Consider the following 20,135-nt stretch of genomic DNA (forward strand, 5'->3'; position numbering starts at 1 on the left):
TCAAATTCGACTGAAATGTAACTTTAAGTGCAGATTTTAAAATAATGCAGCAGTCAGTTAAAAAACAGTTCAGGCTAGTTCAAGGTAAGCTACAGAAGCTATTTCAACTGAAAAAAAGCAAAGATACTTAAATCCAGAAGGTAGTCGCTTTTCTGAGTTCCCTGCTGCTAGTACCACACTGTAAACCCACGTGGAGCTTGTCTGAGCAGTATAGCCAGAAAAAAACGCCCAGAGGCAGATTTTAAACAGTGAACTACAAAAGAGCTAGAAATTATCCCAAACAACCAATTACTACAGCTTCTTGTGCTGAGGTCACTTCCCCCAAGGACAGGTAGGCTGCTTAAGGCTCCCCACTCCCACTGGTGAGCAAAAAACTTCCTTCTATCCAAGTAAGGTAATGGACAACAGAGGAACTACACCACAGCCCAGAATACAGCAATGCCTGTAAACTGGTCTAAACTAGTCGAGGAAGGCGGGAAAACAAGGATTATTTTTTTGTTTTTTGTTTTTGGTAGAAACACACAGAAAATGCAGAAACAGTGATAAATTAGTTACACAGGCTAGCACACTTTAGTGGGCAGCCTCCACAGTTAAATTAAACAAACAAACAAGCAAACTGTCGATCAAATTTGACTAAAATGTAACTTTAAGTGCAGATTTTAAAATAATGCAGCAATCAGTTAAAACAGTTCAGGCTAGTTCAAGGTAAGATACAGAAGCTATTTCAAGTGAAATAAAAGCAAAGATACTTAAATCCAGAAGGTAGTCACTTTTCTGAGTTCCCTGCTGCTAGGACCACTCTGTAAACCCACGTGGAGCTTGTCTGAGCAGTATAGCCAGAAAAAATGCCCAGAGGCAGATTTTAAACAGTGAACTACAAAAGAGCTAGAAATGGTCCCAAACAACCAATTACTACAGCTTCTTGTGCTGAGGTCACTTCCCCAAGGACAGGTAGGCTGCTCAAGGCTCCCCACTCCCACTGGTGAGCAAAGAAACTTCCTTCTATCCAAGTAAGGTAATGGACAACACAGGAACTACACCACAGCCCAGAATACAGCAATGCCTGTAAACTGGTCTAAACTAGTCGAGGAAGGTGGGAAAACAAGGATTATTTTTTTGTTTTTCTGGTAGAAACACACAGAAAATGCAGAAACAGTGATAAATTAGTTACACAGGCTAGCACACTTTAGTGGGCAGCCTCCACAGTTAAATTAAACAAGCAAACAAGCAAACCTTCGATCAAATTCGACTAAAATGTAACTTTAAGTGCAGATTTTAAAATAATGCAGCAATCAGTTAAAAAACTGTTCAGGCTAGTTCAAGGTAAGCTACAGAAGCTATTTCAAGTGAAAAAAAAGCAAAGATACTTAAATCCAGAAGGTAGTCTCTTGTCTGAGTTCCCTGCTGCTAGGACCACTCTGTAAACTCACGTGGAGCTTGTCTGAGCAGTATAGCCAGAAGAAAATGCCCAGAGGCGGATTTTAAACAGTGAACTACAAAAGAGCTAGAAATGGTCCCAAACAACCAATTACTACAGCTTCTTGTGCTGATGTCACTTCCCCCAAGGACAGGTAGGCTGCTCAAGGCTCCCCACTCCCACTGGTGAACAAAGAATTTCGTTCTATCCAAGTAATGTAATGGACAACACAGGAACTACAACACAGCCCAGAATACAGCAATGCTTGTAAACTGGTCTAAACTAGTCGAGGAAGGCGGGAAAACAAGGATTATTTTTTTGTTTTTTTATTTTTTTGGTAGAAACACACAGAAAATGCAGAAACAGTGATAAATTAGTTATACAGGCTAGCACACTTTAGTGGGCAGCCTCCACAGTTAAATTAAACAAACAAACAAGCAAACTTTCGATCAAATTCGAATAAAATGTAACTTTAAGTGCAGTCTGTTCCCAGACTGTATGAATCTTTCCCTTTTCTTAATTATCATTCATCTTGCCACATTTTCCATTTGCAAATAAAAGCACGTTTCAAGACTCTAGAAAATTCAACTGCTTTCTGTCTTGTTATTCAACTTAACCTCTTCATTCCCTTCTTCTGTCTAAATACCTTGCTCTGACTCTGTTTTTGACTGTGATTCTTTCAGCATGACAACTGTGATGCCACTGTATATGTAATGCATGTATATATTGTGTTTTTTCACTCACTCTGTATATAATGTTATTTATCTATTGCCTTTATTCCCTCAAGCCAACTATGCTATTCACTTTGTATATAATACATGTATATATTGTCTTTCGTCTTTCACTCTTTATATAATGTCATGTATCTATTGTGTTTTCTCCAGGCTGAGACTGAAATGGGCCCAATGGGATCAATGCTCTCCCCAGCTAACAAATTCAAAATAATAAAATAAAATAAATAAATAAATGACACTTGCAAATTCTGTTGTGCCAATGAGTTGATTCAGTGCCCAAAAGACTCTGCTCAGTTTTGACACAGTACTAATCTGGCTAAAAAACTGTACTTAAGTATAAACATGATAGAAAATATGTATGCCAGCATGTGCAGAACGAGTAACTCTTTTGCTAGGCAACCTCTTCATTATTTCTTCAGATAATACATTAACTAATCTGGTAACATTAGTTTTTTCTATGTTTAACCGTTCTTGAAGAACTTAGGTTCACCCTTCACGTTAAAGCTGCCAAAAGCTTGGAACACTCTACTGGCCTAAGGCATTTAAGAATGATGATTCCCACCTCTCTGCCCAAAACTTTCTTATCTTTCACATACTGTACAGCTTTCAGCCACTATTTAATCTACCTCCCTCTACATATCTAAGAATGAAGTAAGCATATAAATTATTCACTTATGTTTCCTTTCCTGCTTTTTGTGCGCAACTATTTTCTTCTAAGAGAATGGACTTAGATGGAAATTTCCCAGTTTGTTCAGCAAAGCCATCTCAAAATGATATTCAGGTTGCTATGTTCCAACAAATAACTGTCTTTGACAAGCAACAACATGTAGAAAAACAACCAGCTAGCAAACGAACATCGTTGAAACCAGTAAACAACAGCAACAATGAAAGTAATGGTGATACAAAGCACGGCTCCAAACAGCATATATTGTGATAAAGCTTTTAATGTCACGTTAGTGCTTTCACCATGTACTGTGGCTTTTTCAGACCATACACACAAGTAAATGTAAAAACAAACAAATCTTAAGTACTTACAAATAATGTCTCTTGTTTTCAAATAATCATTAAGCCACTCGCTTAACCTTGCATCCATACGCAAAGTAAGTGATGTAAGCAGCCCTATCCACTTACGGTTTAAAGGCATAGTCTATAAACTGTGCACTTAGTTTTATAAATGGTAAAACATCTTGCATATAAATACTGTATTTGAGCTAGAATGCTTCTACAAATTTACATATCAGCCTTTCTAATATGATCAACAGCAAATGCATTAAAACAGTAAAAACAACATTCCTTATTAAAAACTTTCATCACAGTGCTAGCTGTCAAACTAATATGTTCGATCAATAAATAAATCTTAAAAACAAAGCATCATCCAAAGAACAAATGCGTTTGCCTTAGTAAAACCGAATAATAGCCTTACAGCCTTTGGAGCTGTGCTTCGTATCACCGTTATTTCCATTTTTGCTGTTGTCTTTGATAAGCATTTTCTTATTCTATTGCCTGTCTAGGGGCATCAGCTTTGGAAAACCTTTTATTACAAATGGATTCATCATTTGGCATGCATGGAGATTCTACATTTGATGCGTACTTCTCATGGTCAAGCAGACTTTTTAAGTAGAGACATTTTAAGTAGATCATTAATTTTCATCTTGAAGCTGCTTGGTCTTGCACTTGATACATTTCCTGATGGGCTTAGCTGCCCGGCAGTCGTACCTTAATTCTCTTCACTAATTAACATAAGTAGTCACCCACTTCTGTTACTTTCCTGGTCTCTCTCCAGCAGATAGTATAATCTTACTCATCATTTCCCTGCTCTCTCTTAGTGTTCTGAACTTCCCTACTATAATTTATATTCATTATAACTTGCTTATTTATGTATTATAACATCTTTAGACTCACTTCAGCTTGTCTGTGGATTATATACCATTCCTTATATGTGGTGCACCGCCTAAGAAATTGACCTATTTTTCTCATTTGCAATATCCATATGCTGTTATTAACAAGGTCAAGCTTTCCAGTTCATATATTTCTCTGCATATTATATGTGTTCATAATAGGATATACCTTGTTTTTTTTTTTTATCCTTGTACTACATTAGAAATTCAAAATTGTTACTACTACACTACCTTTATCTGAATTATAGTGCTATTTTAGATGCCCTAGAGTCAAAATCAATGGATGGCGATTATAGTTAGGCCCCACAGAGCTCTTGTGGCATGTTATAGAAGTAGATTGCCAAGCCTTTCTTCTGCACAGATACTGCTACTGCCCAGTTGCATTCCAACCAGGTTTCAAACTCAGGTCTACAAGTTGGTAATCCTGCACCTTAACCTCTAAACTATCAGTCTGGGCTGCAGTGCTAGATCATTCCTGTTTTTCAAGTACTCATTTCTTTTACCTCAGCATTGCACTTTATTGTATTTTTTTCTAAACATTATTTCATGCCTTTTATGACATAATTTACTATTTTTGATTTCTTTTTCTTCCTGTTCCTTTAATTTAATGGCTTCTGCCCTTTGAAACCTCTCAGTCAAAAAGTCAAAGATATATAAATACATTTTGCTGTAACTTTGATATAAATCACAGTACTGGAAATAAATGAACTGTCATTCAACAGCTGTGGAGGAAGCAGGTTATTCCTAGCATGAAAAAAAAAACATAACTGTTTATGATTCCCTTTATATATAAACATCAGGATACTGCAGGTTCTGAGTATCTAATACACAGAAAAGGAACATTTAAAAACAGTGGTGCATTTGGTAGGTCTACAGAGGGGAGCTTTTGGCCTTAAATATGCTCCAGGTGATCTGAATTCATTTGACAGTCCTAACACTGGATGAGATATGTGGATACACATGCAAATCAGAGACCAATACCAGCCTCCCCATTTCTGGGAGAAGGTGTTAGCTGACTCCTCCCTTGAAACTTACACATGAAGGAAGGCTCAGGATTTCAGCACTTACGCAAGTGATTTCCAGGAATGCACATCTAGTGCATACATTCTAGCTGGAGTCATGCATGTGAAGAAACATATGTACTCACATTGTGTCCTGCATAATAGGTGATGCAACTTGCTTTCTGGTCAACAAATTCAGACTTTTAGGAGCATGCAAAAAAATCTTAATCCCCACTGGAATTTGGTCATGACTTCGGTCTCTCACTTCCCTCTCCTGGTATCTATGGATACCAGAGATCAGGAGGAATGATTGGGCCAATGGGACAAAGAGGATTGATTGCCTATTGGAAAGTGTGCATGTGTGTTTGTGTCTGTATATGTGTGTGTGTGGGGAAGGAGTAAAAATTATTAACATAAAAATAACTACATCCGTTTTGTTTATTGAGTATGCTTTAGCAAATAGAATATTTATGACTATATAACATACTAGCCTAAATCCATTGGCATACTTTAGCAGATATAATATAAAGGGTTATGACTGGGATGCCAGATATGACCTGCATATTATGTGTTCAACATATGGATGCCAAGAAATTTGATCTTGAGGTGAATCTTGGCATCCATATGAGAACATGTAATATTAGATTGTGATCAGTGCTCTTTGTACTACTAGTTATAGTGAAGCAGAAAGAACTAAAAATCACTTAGTGTTTTGCCAGCTATCAAAGCCCTAAACCCATAGCATTCACTGTCTGAAAGGATATGAAACTAACACAATCTTTTATGTTTGCACTCACTTTTCATGCCTCTCAGCTATCCAGATTTCTGCAGAATGTTGGTCTTTTTATCATAAAATCTGTGATTTTTGGACAAACCACTGAGTACGGAAATCACTAAATAATGGCAGACATTTGAGTTTCAGAGTTGGCATCCTTCGGAAACTGCAGGCAAGCATACATCCTGTCATTCCAGCTAGTCTCTAAGGTTATTGGAGGAAATAGCAGCTTATTCCTGAAGACAGGAGGCAGAAACATTTTTTTTTACTCTACCACTGTCATTTGCTGGTCAGTGCAGACAGATTTTATTGCCTAGAGTGAGACCTGACCTTACAACATTAGCAGGGAGTGCTTAACATTTGTTATGTTCAGGTCTTGAGCCACTTTAGTGCTTAACTGTTTTGTCTTTCTCTGAATATCAGAGTATAATCCTTGCACTACATTTACGGTTATACAATAACGGCTCATTCTCATTCAAAACTGTGCATGCTGACTGGACAGCCCAATCAGCATGTCCATTGTAAATTGAGCATATACCAACAGAAGAAAGTCCAGCTGCTGATGTATCATTGAGCAGACTGACTTTTCTATTGGCATATGCTTTGAAGATATAGCAAACTAGCAAAAATCAGGTACGTTCTGGAAAACTAAAGAAGCAGTAATAGACCTGATTTTCCTCTCTGCACTCTTCTAAAATTTGTCAGAGTCTCATACTTCTCAGCTGTCCAGATTTTTGCAGATTGTCCAGATTTTAGCCTCATATTTCTTGCCTTTTCCTCATAAAACATATAGTTTTCAGGCAAGCCACAGGGGACTGAAGTCCTTAAATAACAAAAGGCATTTGAAGTTTAGACTTCATATTGTTATTCCAGCAACTTTCTAAGTGTATCATGGCAATAAAATCTGTCACTATTTTTTGATGTTTGTCCCTCCCCAAGCTTCGTCCAGATTTCTTGCATTAATAGATTATATTAGCAGAAAAAAAATGGCCATGGAGATTTTCTTTTCTCCATTGCTTCTCCTGAACAGCACTAATGTACTTCGCAAGTCCCTTATACATGCACAGTACATAAGTAAATAAGGAAGACTGCAGAAGAACACTCCAATGTCATTATGCAAAGACATTATTTAAGAAAGAAAGGTAAGCAATCTCTTTCTTAAATAATGCCATTGTGTAATAGCAATAACCAACTGCTGCATGTGGGTATCATGGGATTTATCCAAGGCTGACTTCATTTCATCACTTGGGCTTCACCCTTGTAATCAAATCCTCCATCTGTGGGTATATCCTATGATACCCACATGCAGTCATGGGTTATTTATAAAGTACACAGAGTAAATAAACACTTAAACTATTTGCAATGGTTAAACACTTTGTATTATGTACTGTTAATAAGTCTAGTATTGTATATTAAAATAAAAATAACCAGGTGACTGGTTTTACACTGAAACTAAAATATTAAGTGGCAAAAAATGCAAACAGATTCTATTTTTTTTCTCCTAGAACAGGATTTTTGTTTAGCTCATGTAGGATTTTGGGTACAGTATTCATATTTGCAGTTTGGGTTCAAAATGATTAAACTAGAACATCAACACTATTAGATAAGCTAAAAAACAGATTATTTGTAGCACACTTTTTGCAATACCATAACTCATAAAATAATGCATAACAAATGTTGAAGCATAAAGTTTTTTTTTTTTGAAAACAGTAGATTCCTTTACATTATGGAATTAAAAAAAAACACATTTCCCTATCACAGCAGAATTTGGGAAGGTTTTATACATATATAATGTCTAGCCCAGTGCCATAAAATTAATTCAGTCAGGTGTTTTAAATTTTTTTCTGTAAGTACATTTAATTAATTTGATTTACATAAACTGAACAAAAGCAGAAATGGGCAGTCTGCATTATGTGTAGCTGAACCTGAAACAACTTTGCATTGGGCCCCACCTTCTGAGACAAACTCATGAATTGATGGTGTTTGCTTTACTTATAAAACAAGTAAACGTTTGCATGATTGCATACTTCTAAACTGTTTCATGTTATATAAAAATACTGAGTTTGTTCCAGATGATTTAAAGATTACATTAGACTAAAACAATAACTTATTTTATTTATGCATATTAAAGTACAAATATCTCAGCTACATTATGGATGTCGATGGCTAACAGTAAAATAATCAGCATGAATAAATACTTAACATGGCAAATCATTTTAAAAATCAGGGGAAAAAAAGTTAAGGCAGATCACCAATCAGTGCTAAACATGTTTATGATGAAGTCTGTTGACATGACAACTTAGTCAGCAGTGTTAACATATTGTGTAGTATTTCAAGTACTAGCCAGGGAACAGAAAAATTAAAGGGTTTCATTTTTCAGAACTGTCATAGCAATCTTAATGAGCTCTTAAAGTGGATTAATGTTCAGTGGGATAAGACAGCATTAATGTACTTCAATAATCATGTTTGGCAATAACTAGTCCCATCCTATTATAATAAGAATTTGCATAAAATTTTTATTTTATTGTTTGGTGTAATTCCATTTCCATTTTAAGATGATTGCAAAGTATATTCCACTCTCCTAATATTATACTGCATATTAACTGTGTAGCTCAACCCATTCAAAAAAGAACATTTTAAAGCTTAACTGTGATATCCTTAAAAAGACTCCTCTTGTAAATACAGTGGAATAATCACAAATCTGCATGTGTGTGTTTAGTACATCCAAATTAGATTTTTTAATAATAGAATAACAGATTTTAAATATTTTACATGACAATAAAGCCAATTGAAAGTTATGAAATAGTATGATACTATCAGCCATGAAGTACATTACAAAGGTAATGCAGATTTAAGAAAGAACCAGAGTGGAATGTATATTTTCATTATCAAAAACGTTGAGCCATTTATCCTGGGAAGTCAGAATAATCATTAAGGGCTGGGAAATTTATGGTGCCAGATCTTAAACTAATGTGAATGATTCCAGGTGTTACTAATGGCCTCAGTGAAATGTGCCAGTATCTAAGACTTCTACTAAATCTGAGGTAATAGTCACACACTTAATCTCGACAGATGAGTAGCAATTTAACTGACACATTGATTGGATTCTGTAGGCTTAAATGGCAGACATTGTAAAGGTACGGTCAAATAGCAATCAAGAGGGTGACTTGGAAGTCATTCTCTTCAAGTCTTACTATTTATATAGGGATTGTGAGATGCTATTTTAAGTAGGTGGTTAGATGCCAGGTTTGAGATATCTTGCAATAGTTATCTAGATAGCATTCCTGGCCAACATGCATGTGAGCATTCCTTTACTGTATTAATTATCTCAGCCAGAAGTACTAGGCACTTTTTAGCAAATCATTTTCCCTGTTTTTCATGCTGTGACTGAAGCTTATTTGATTTTTTTTTCTCATCTTGAAAGAGTTACATTAAATCAAAGAAAGATTTGATCACAAATAAGAATAATTTACAGCTGACAGATGGACACATGCATTGTTAAGAACACTCCATCCTTCTCATAATTATATCAGATAAACTATATTACTGCTAACATAATAATAAGAAATACTAAAATCCTGTTATCTTCATGCATTTTTGTACCCGTTTTATTATGGTTTCATTATATTCTAGTAATTCACTCATGAGATTTTTTTTACTTAAATTGATTTAATAAGTTTTAGTCTCCTGGTTAGTTATGTTTTATATCTTTCTACTCCTTGTCCAACGTTCGGCACTTTAACACCACTTTACTCTGCAGGACATTTACTGACTGCAATGGGCCTGAATCTGCCATGGTATAACAAGTAATGTATTCTGCTGATTTCTCCTCCAAGGTGCTAGTGATACACTAACATACCCATATCTACTGATGTACTAATATAACTTTGCCTAGTGACATACTCACACACTCTTGTCTAATGATACACTAACATGCCCTCATCTACTGATATACTAATCTAAGTTATCCACTGATATACTCACATACCCCTGTCTAGTTGTTGTTGTTGTGTCTTTTGGCTTTTCCCGGTTAGGGGTCACCACAGCGGAACTCCGGTCCGCTAATGATTGGCAGTAGATTTTTACATGCCGAGTTGCCGGCACTGACCCACAACCTTCAACGAAGGTACACCCATTCACGCATGTCTCCACACAGAAGACGCTCTAGCTGAGACTCGAACAGGACAACGTCTTACTGTGAGGTGACAACGCTACCGCAGCACCACCACCGCAGACATACCCCTGTCTAGTGATACACTAATATACCTTCATCTACTGATATACTATTATAACTTACCAAGTGATATACTCACACACCCTTGTCTACTAATACATTAACATACACTTGTCTACTGATAAACTAATACAGTTTGCCTAGTGATATACTCACATACCCTTGTCTAATGATACACTAATATTTGTCTATTGATATAATGATATACTAATATAACTTACCAAGTGATATACTCACACACCCTTGTCTAATGATACACTAACACTTGTCTACTAATATACAAATAAAACTTACCTAGTGGTATATTCACACACCCTTGTCTAATGATACATTAACATACACTCATCTACTGATATACTAATATAACTCACCTTGTGATAAGTCACATGCCCTTGTCTGGTGATATACTAACATACACTCATCTACTGCTATAACTTACCTAGTGACATACTCACATACCCCTTGTCTAGTGATATAATTACATGCATTTGAGGTATAGAGGTAGTTCATTGTAAAAAGCATTCATGTATTGTCCTAGTTTACTGTTGTCATAACTCTGTTGAGCACTCCATCCCATCCAAGTTAAGCTGTGGCATGGCTATGGTCACACAGTCTTTTTTTTCTAGTTGGTATCCCATACATCTCCTTCGCAGTGACTTATATTACAAACAGGGGAGGAAGCTTGTAGGTTTTTTCTTCTTGAAACTATATGTTATCAAAGCACTTGTGAGGCAGAGAAAAAAGTGAGGATCTGCACAAGAAACTCTGCATTTATTTCATATGACATCTTTCTTTTTTTTCTTTGTGTTTTCTAATGATGCCACCTTGTTATATAACCATTCATGCAGATGTCAGTGAGCTAACTGGTATGACATTTCCCCTGTATAAGGTGCTAGCTACATTATCTCATATCTGTACTTAGTCATGCAGCTGTGTCAGTCATCTTTAGTCTGAGTATGAGAAGTAGCTCTTTACAGAAAGAAGTGTAGGTAAATAAAACAAGATTCCTAGCTGGCTAGTGCAAACTGACTAGACCATAAGGCACAGCACAGAAGTGAGAGTGAAAGCTGTCACATGCTACCAGCAGTAACTAGGCTGAACAGGCAAACCACACATCTTCTTCCACACCATTCATGAATAGTATTTATGCAGGTGATTGCCCTCTTCAAAAAGCAGGTTCCTTCTCCAGTTGATTCTCAGCTCTTTAGTTTCAGTCCATTCTTTCTGTGACCTGTCACAGAATCATATCTAGTTAAGTTGCAATGTGAAATCCAGTTTTCAAGCATGCTTACAGTACTCAAGTTCTAATGACTGTTTGCTATTTGACAGTGTCTATGCTATAATAATCCAAAGTGGAAATGAACAATTTTCTTGAAAGGGAAAAGGCAAAATAAATATTGTTAGTTTGCAAAGATATTGGTCCTGTAGATGAAAAATTATTTTGTAAAGTGAGATGATGGTATAGCTAAAGGTATACCTTCTAGGAATCGTGAATAAAAAGCTCTAATTTAAAACTGATTTTTGAACTACATTTCATTATTATCATACATAATGTGGCTGTACTGTAATTCTGGATGTGTGCTAGCAATGGGCCAACCTGTTTATTAGTTGCTAGCAATACAAGTGCAATTAAATCTAGCACATTTGTAATGCAGTGAAGTGTTGTGTCTTTCGACTTTTCCCGGTTAGAGGTCGCCACAGAGAAACTCCGGTCCGCTAATGATTGGCAGTTGATTTTTATGTGCCGAGTTGCCAGCCCTGATGCACAACCTTCAACTAAGGTACACCCATTCACGCACGTCTCCACACAGAAGACGCTCTAGCTGAGAGTCGAACCGGACAGCTTCTTACTGTGAGGCAACAACGCTACCGCAGCACCACCACCGCGGATTTGTAATGCAGTGAAATCAATGCATCAAAATGTCTTCAAATGGTATATATTTATTAAGGGAAGATCTTAAAGTATTTAAAGGTGATTTTTACATTTTGTGCACGATATTGTTTAATATGGTGGCATCTCTAATGTTTTGGCAGCATACTGATGTTTCTATTACGTTTATTATTCTGTGGTTCTGAAGTATAAGTGCTCAATTTTAGGTATCAAGTTCTTCAAATGACTTGAAAGGCCTGCTTAGTGACAGCAGAATGGACATTCTACAGCCAGAAAAAATTGTTTTCTTAGGTAAGTAATCTTGATGATAAGATAAAAAACCTGAAGCTTGGCATAACAGAATATTTACTCACTGAAACTGCAAAACTCTCTAAAAGAAAAATATGCTAAAATGCAAAACACACTAAAATATCATAAAACTTCATTCTGTGCTAAGTATGAACAGAGTTTGTTGTGATATTTCTCACAGCTTTTCAACTTTAAGACAAGATAAACACTGGCACTATGTCTTCTATTGTTGGAATTGGCATGAAATTAGTTATGAATGGGTAGCATTTATTTTCCCTGGATTATGGCTTACTTGACATCAGACTTGGCTTTATAAAAGTGCCCACTTTGATGGGTTTTGTAGTTCATTGCATTTTTTATTACCATTAGTTTTATGAAGCAATAATTTTTTTTGATTGTCTATTTCTCTTATTTTATGCATATAATTGTTTATCACTTTTCCTTCTGATTTATTCAACATTATTTAAACTACAAAATGTTATATAGACTCCAAAGTTAGTCATGCTGTTTTGTCTTCTATCACAGTAATGTAAACACTTGTGCCTACAAAAGAAAATGACCAAATATTTATATATCTATATATATATATATATATATAAAACAGATATATTTGATAGCTGTTTAGACTGAATCATATTTCACTGAATCACAATTGCCTGAAACTTATTTGATTGAAATCACATTTAACTATATCTGGATTCACTGAAACATGTAAAGAGGCACTGATTCACTGTGTGAGTTTTTTCTCTTTTTTTTCAACTGCTGTGTGACTGTTGAGTTAGTATATTTAAGTAAGGGGGTGCTAGAGTAAATGAGCTTTTAGTCAGATTTTTTTCAGTCAATTGTGATGCATTGAAGTGTTATTCAGCCAACAAGTCTACACTTGTGTTTGTATCTGTATATCTACATAAATATTTATACACACAGACACACACACACACACACACACACACACACACACACATATATATATATGTGTGTGTGTGTGTGTGTGTGTGTGTGTGTGTGTGTATGGTTCCTTTCAGAAGAGTGAACTGTTGCTGTTTGTCTTTCGGCTTTTCCCGGTTAGGGGTCGCCACAGTGGAACTCCGGTCCGCTAATAACTGGCAGTAGATTATCACGAACGCCGAGGTGACAGCTTGACATCCAACCTTCAACGAAGGCATGCCCATTTATGCATGTCTTTCAAACGCCACCCAACCACGGGGAGGACATGCAACTCCACACAGAAGGCACTCCCCACACTCCAGCCGAGAATCGAACAGGAGAACCTCTTACTGTGAGGCAACAACACTACCGCTGCACCACTGAGGCATGATAGAAGAGTGAACTGTCAGAAGAGTAAATGCTCAGAAAACGCTGTTATTTAATTGTGCTTCAGATGGCTGCTTTCTGTTCAATATTGCATTCTGGCGAGGTCAGGAAATTTGCCCTTACCCCACTGCTTGCGATCTTGGAGTTATCACATACAAATATCAGGGGGTGAGGAAGGTGAAAATATTACTTTTGTCTTTTGTGGTTTTTGATAATTTTAGATTCACTCTACTATGATCTGCCTCATTTGAATTTGATTTTTATATATATATATATATATATATATATATATATCTATATATATATATATATATATATATATATATATATATATATATATATATAGATATATAGATATACAGCTAATACTCGTGGTCATCTTGTAAATACATATTCAATGAAAAATGCATAAAAATTGCATAACTGCAGAAAAAAGTGAAAACTCATGAAACCTCACTATCCATTTATTTTGAACTAAGTCCAGTGCTACACATTCGACCAATTATAAATTGATGTTGAGTGATACTTGGACTAAACAAAATTGTTTTGCTGATTATATATTTGTATATACATGTGCATTGATATATTGCTATACGGGTGTGTAGATATATATGTATATATATATATATATATATATATATATATATATATATATATATATATATATTTTTTTTTTATATACACATATATACACAAATACACAAACATATATTAGTGTATTGCAGCAGTTCAGATGACCACAGTGTCAGCATCTATGTGGTCAACGCCATTTTTGATAAGCGACAGTTGTGCAAGATTGACAGTCTCCAGGTTGGGGAATATTGCCTTTCCTCAGGGATTGTACGATCTTGAAGTTAGTATATATAATTAGCAGGGAATGTGGAGTTGAAGAGGAGCCTCTCATATGGTGCTTGCCCCCCCTAAAAAAACATTGGCATTTGGTTTAGATAGTTCCAAGATAATCTCCACAGCATACGGAAAACATGTCAGCATTAAGTATTTTGATGTCATTATGCTGATATGCTGGTCATTGACATTGCTGTTGTTCAACCATCTGCCCTACATCCATGTACATATCTTTCTATCTACTGATCTGTCTATCTATATATTACATAAAAGTATTATATAATTTTGATTTTATAGCACATTTGATGAAGAATGTGCACTTTTTTAAAATGCTTGCTCAGTGTGTAAAATGGGTATATACTTACAGTGATCCCTGCAAACAATCAGAAAGGGAACTTGTTTTTATCGTAAGAGAATATCCCGGAAGGCTAAATTCAATAATATTGCTCCTTACTGGAGGAATAATGCAAGTGATGAAATGAAGACCTGGAAGCATAGACTGAAAGGAGGATCTAGTTAGGACTAATTGGTGTAATATGTCTGGAGGACTGTGCTTAATAGAACTAGACAGAGGCCTAGGAATAAGGCTAGCAATCCCAGAGTACACTGCTGGCTTATGAGATCCTAGAGCTGAAGTGGGTCCTGGGAAAGAGGTCTGCAACATGTTTTGTTCTTGCTAGTTTGGTGACAGCTTGTATCCTGAAAGAATTTTATGGACTGGAGAATAATGGTAAGTAATGTTTTGATGTATTTTGTAAGGCCATGTGAGGCAATATTTGAGCTGCTGAATTAAATACAGTAGACTCCCTTTTATCCAGCTTTTCTTTAACCAGCCATAAAAATTCTGTTGAAACCTTAGCAAACGACAGCTGAGAAGGACAATGCCTCCACCTCCTCTGGGCTAAATAATGACAGACATTTGAGTTTTAGACTTCATATTCATTAGAAAAATGCATACTAACAAACCCTGTTATTCTATCTGATTTATAACCTATAAATGCTATTTTGTGTGCATTTTCTGATTAACTAGCCATTCATTTATCCAACGTAAGGTCTGGTCCCAGTGAGACTGGATAAGAGGAAGTCTATTGGAAATGAGAATTTCTGTCTATGTCCTATCTCCGGTATCCTCATAGATCCTACAGTGATGTTGAAAGTGAGCATTTCAGGTGTAAACCTATGCCTGAATTTCCTGGATAACCTAGTGCTTGCAAAATTATGGTTCCCCTATTTACTAAGAAGGAAAATATGAGGCTTGGGACTAGTTGTCATGGTAGAGGCAGTACAGCTGTAACCGTAAAGTAATCCTGGTGGTGGATTTATTTATTTATTTGTTTGTTTTTTGTTGGGAGAAAGCAGTCCTGTGTTCTTGCTTTGTATGTAGAATTTTTCTTTCCTTGGGAAAAGTGTATCTGTAACCTTCTCCTTGCTAATCATGGAGGTATTATGATAGAAACTCATGAATTCATAATTGAGGATGAACCATCAGCTTAGGCAATTACAGCAACAGTTTGTGTGGCTGGCCAAAATAAAGACTTTACCACGTATATATATTTGAATAAAACTATGTATGTGACCTGCGATAAAGACCTGGTAGTTAGTATTGATATAATCTCTGAGGAACAAGTCGTAATAATTTCTAACTGAAATTTTAATTTAGACAATTTGTTCAGTGTTCAGCGTGCACTAATGCTTTGGATGATCCTGACAATAACAGTGAGAAAAAAAACAAAAAAAAAAACAAATATTCAACATTTTGATAGTAGACAGTTTTAAAAGAGCTTGATCTTATCAGATAACTGGTTTTTCAAAGTGAGTCTGTAATAATCTGATACTCTGACAGTTGTTAGAAGTCATTTACCAGTTTGGGACACAATGTTTGCAATTGAAGTGTTTGTTTCTAAAGATGAAACTGTAGTAAGAAATGTAACATGTCCAGTGGAACAGGGAACAACAAATAATGCATTACAAATGAGGAGAGCTAGGTCATATCAAGTCCTTTAAAAACAATGGTAATCTGAAAACTGAAATGCATGCATCAGACAAGTTTGCTTCAGCATTTAGAAGTTATTCTAGGCTTTTAACAGTCTGCAGACTGATTGCTTAGCACTTATCCAAGAGCCTCTGAAACAGCCCAGTGTCACTGTTAAAACTGTAATTCATTTTTTGGAAGGAGAGTGGATGCAGCACCACAGGGTGTTGAAAACAAAATTTCCTTTATCAGAGGTCTTTTTGTTATAAGCATAGAATTTGTAACTGTCAAAAATTGGATTATCTTTTTACAGGTGGAGAAACTGAAACCATGTTGGGAAAAGTGCTGCATCTTGTGGCTATGACATGCATCACGAGTTAATATAAGGATAAGACTTAGCCGGTTTTAAAGAGTTATCTAACACGTGGGAAGAGAGAGAATCCAATGACATAGTGTGACAAGCTGATGCACTTAATGAGTAAGAAAGTAATTGAGGCAGTGTCAGTAATTTAGAAACCCAGAACAAAAACCAGTTGAAAATGAAAGCAAAATTATGCCTTCATAGTAAAAAGGGTTTGCACACCAAAATGTTACAGCCTGCAGAGACAAAGCAATCTATAGAATCAGATGCATGTAGAAAGAAAGGTCTTTCCTACTAAATTAATGCATCCCGCTGCAGTATACAAGAGAAAAAAAAAAGCTGAAAGAAGGGATTCATGCACTGAGCCAGGGAACATAAGGGTTATTACAGCCTAATAGTGTTACAGAGCATTGAGAAGAAAAATCACTGCAGCTTGAAGTTATTGCAGTCTGGGGAATAGAAGTAACTAGTAGAAGTTGTGAGAAGGAGACTCTCACTGAGAGAGTGAATGTTTAGGAAGCAAGTTTGGGAAGTAAAGAAAATGTATAGCCTGGTCAGAATTATGATTTTTTTTTTTTGTCAAGCTGAAACTGAAAGCATTAGAAGGGGAGAATTATAAGCACTGAGTAAGTGTTGAGAAAAAAGAAGAGTTCATCAAAGAGGTTACCTTAATTTAATTAAGGAGGAAGGTATTGTGCTTGACAAGAATTCTAAATTCACTTCTGTCACTGTCAGGCAATAAAATCTGACAGCATCTATGCAGCAGTTAGTAAGTAATGAAACAGGAACAGAGGTGGATGACATGTGTTCCGAGATGCTCTTCTCGGATGGATGTAGAGAAGAAAAAGTGACTGAGGCAGTAATGCTCATTTGTCTTGAAGTAGTAGGAAAGCAACTTGCAGAAGTAAAAGGCAGTGAAAGAGTGTTGTCAATTCACACTGAAGTTGAAGGAGAACTATGCAGGCAGAACAAAAAAAATAACAAAGTCGTTTGCACTGACAGACCTGGTAACACTGAACAGAGCTCTAGTGAGAGTTCTGTTGAGCTAAAGCATGGAAGTTCTAGGCATAAAAAAAATGCATTATGTGTCAGGTTATTAAAGAAAACACAATGAATGAAACAAAAAAAAAAAAAAAAAGAGAACCAGAGTCTGGTGGTGGCTAGACAGTAAAGCAGATACATTTATCAGAAGCTTGCTTTGAAAATTGAGCAGCTGAAAAGCAAAACTTTAAGGGGTGCCAGTATAGGAACAGAAGATGAACTAATTAGTAATTTTTAAGCCAAAATTTTAAGGGGTGTTAGTACAGGAACAAAAGATGAGGAGGTAAGAAATTCTGAATCCATAACTGTAAGGGATCTCAGTATAGCCAGTAAAGGGGAAGTTTCCCATAGCAAGTGTGACGGATCCACACAGTCTACCTAGCTTTGGTTATATGCCTCAAGCTTCATACTGCTGTGTATGTTTGAGTATAGATTGATTTGATATGCTGCTAAATATCACATGCTGCTAAATTAAATAAATGCTGCTGAATTATCTGAAAGAAATATGCTTAAAGGCATGTCTTGTACACTGATTACTGGTATAACTGAACTTTAGTTAACCTGTGAAGTTGTTTGATGAAAGAGATTGGGGGGGAGAAGGAATGGAAGACCCCAACTGAGAAAACTGAGACAAATTGATTAGTAGGTGTGTCCCTAGTAGCTAGAGGCACAGTGAGAGCTATTACACCTGGGGACCAACGCCCCTATGTACCTCTTACCATTTTCTGGAGGGGAGCGCCGCAACATGTAATGGCTTTGGTGGACACAGGATCAGAGATAACTATTTTTGCAGGCAAACCCCGTAAGTTTCATGGACAATCTGTAGAAATTGATGGCTATGGGGGGGGGGGGGGCAAACACATTGAATATCAAAACAAAAGTAAATATAGCCTTTGGGGAAGGTATTCTTATTTTTATTGCAGTAGTGATAGCTCTCATACCTGAACACATTTTGGGGATAGATGTATTGAAAGGTAGAACTTTGGAGACCACTGCAGGGCCATTCAGGTTTGGAGTGCGGCACTGTTCAGTTAGTGCAGTCAAGGCTGTTGTTTGAGGCAATGCTAAGTGGGAACCACTCCATATTCCCACACCAAAAATAATAAACATCAAACAGTATCGTATTCCAGGTGGGCACATGGAAATTACTGAAATGATCCAAGTTGGCATACTTGAACCATCTGTGAGTCCATTCAATAGCTTGGTGTGGCCAACACATTGAATATCAAAACAAAAGTAAATATAGCCTTTGGGGAAGGTATTCTTATTTTTATTGCAGTAGTGATAGCTCTCATACCTGAACACATTTTGGGGATAGATGTATTGAAAGGTAGAACTTTGGAGACCACTGCAGGGCCATTCAGGTTTGGAGTGCAGTACTGTTCAGTTAGTGCAGTCAAGGCTGTTGTTTGAGGCAATGCTAAGTGGGAACCACTCCATATTCCCACACCAAAAATAATAAACATCAAACAGTATCGTATTCCAGGTGGGCACATGGAAATTACTGAAATGATCCAAGTTGGCATACTTGAACCATCTGTGAGTCCATTCAATAGCTTGGTGTGGCCAGTCAAGAAACCTGATGGGTCCTGGCGCATGACCGTGGATTATCGGGGTTTGAACAAGGTGGCTCCACCCTTAACTGCAGCTGTCCCAGACATTGTTACAATTGTTGAAAGATTGTCTTCATCTGCTGAGCCATATCATGCAGTTTTGGATTTAGCCAATGCCTTCTTCTCCATCCCTATAGCGGAAGAAAGCAGGGCCCAATTTACCTTTACCTGGGAGGGGAGACAGTACACCTTCCAGGTGCTCCCACAAGGATATCTGCACAGCCCTACATTGTGCCATGGGCTGGTGGCCAGAGACTTAGCTAAATCACAGCTAGACAAAGTGACTGTATTCCATTACATTAATGATATAATGGTTACTGGAGAGAAGCCAGATATAGACATTAAATTAAAAACTGTGATTCAACACCTTCAAAACAGAGGGTGGGCTATAAATGAGAACAAAACACAACAAGGTACATCAGTAAAATGTCTGGGTATGATATGGAATGGAGCAAAAAGGGAGATACCTGCAGCAGCACTAGAAAGTATCCAGAAAATTGCAGTCCCAAAAATGAAACAGCAGGCACAGGCCTTTTTGGGAGCAATGGGCTTTTGGAGAGCATTTGTACCTCATCTTGGACTAATTTTGTGACCTATTCACTATGTGACTAGGAAAAAATGTGACTTTCTGTGGGGTCCCAAGCAACAAATGGACTTTGAGAAGGTGAAAAAAGCCCTACAGCAGAGTGTGGGGCTGGGCCCAATTGATCCACAGCAACCCTTTATATTGAAAGTGACTGTTGCTAATAA

This window comes from Protopterus annectens, chromosome 14.part0 (assembly GCF_019279795.1).
Source record: "Protopterus annectens isolate FY-2018-M chromosome 14.part0, PAN1.0, whole genome shotgun sequence".
Lineage (NCBI taxonomy): Eukaryota > Metazoa > Chordata > Ceratodontiformes > Protopteridae > Protopterus > Protopterus annectens.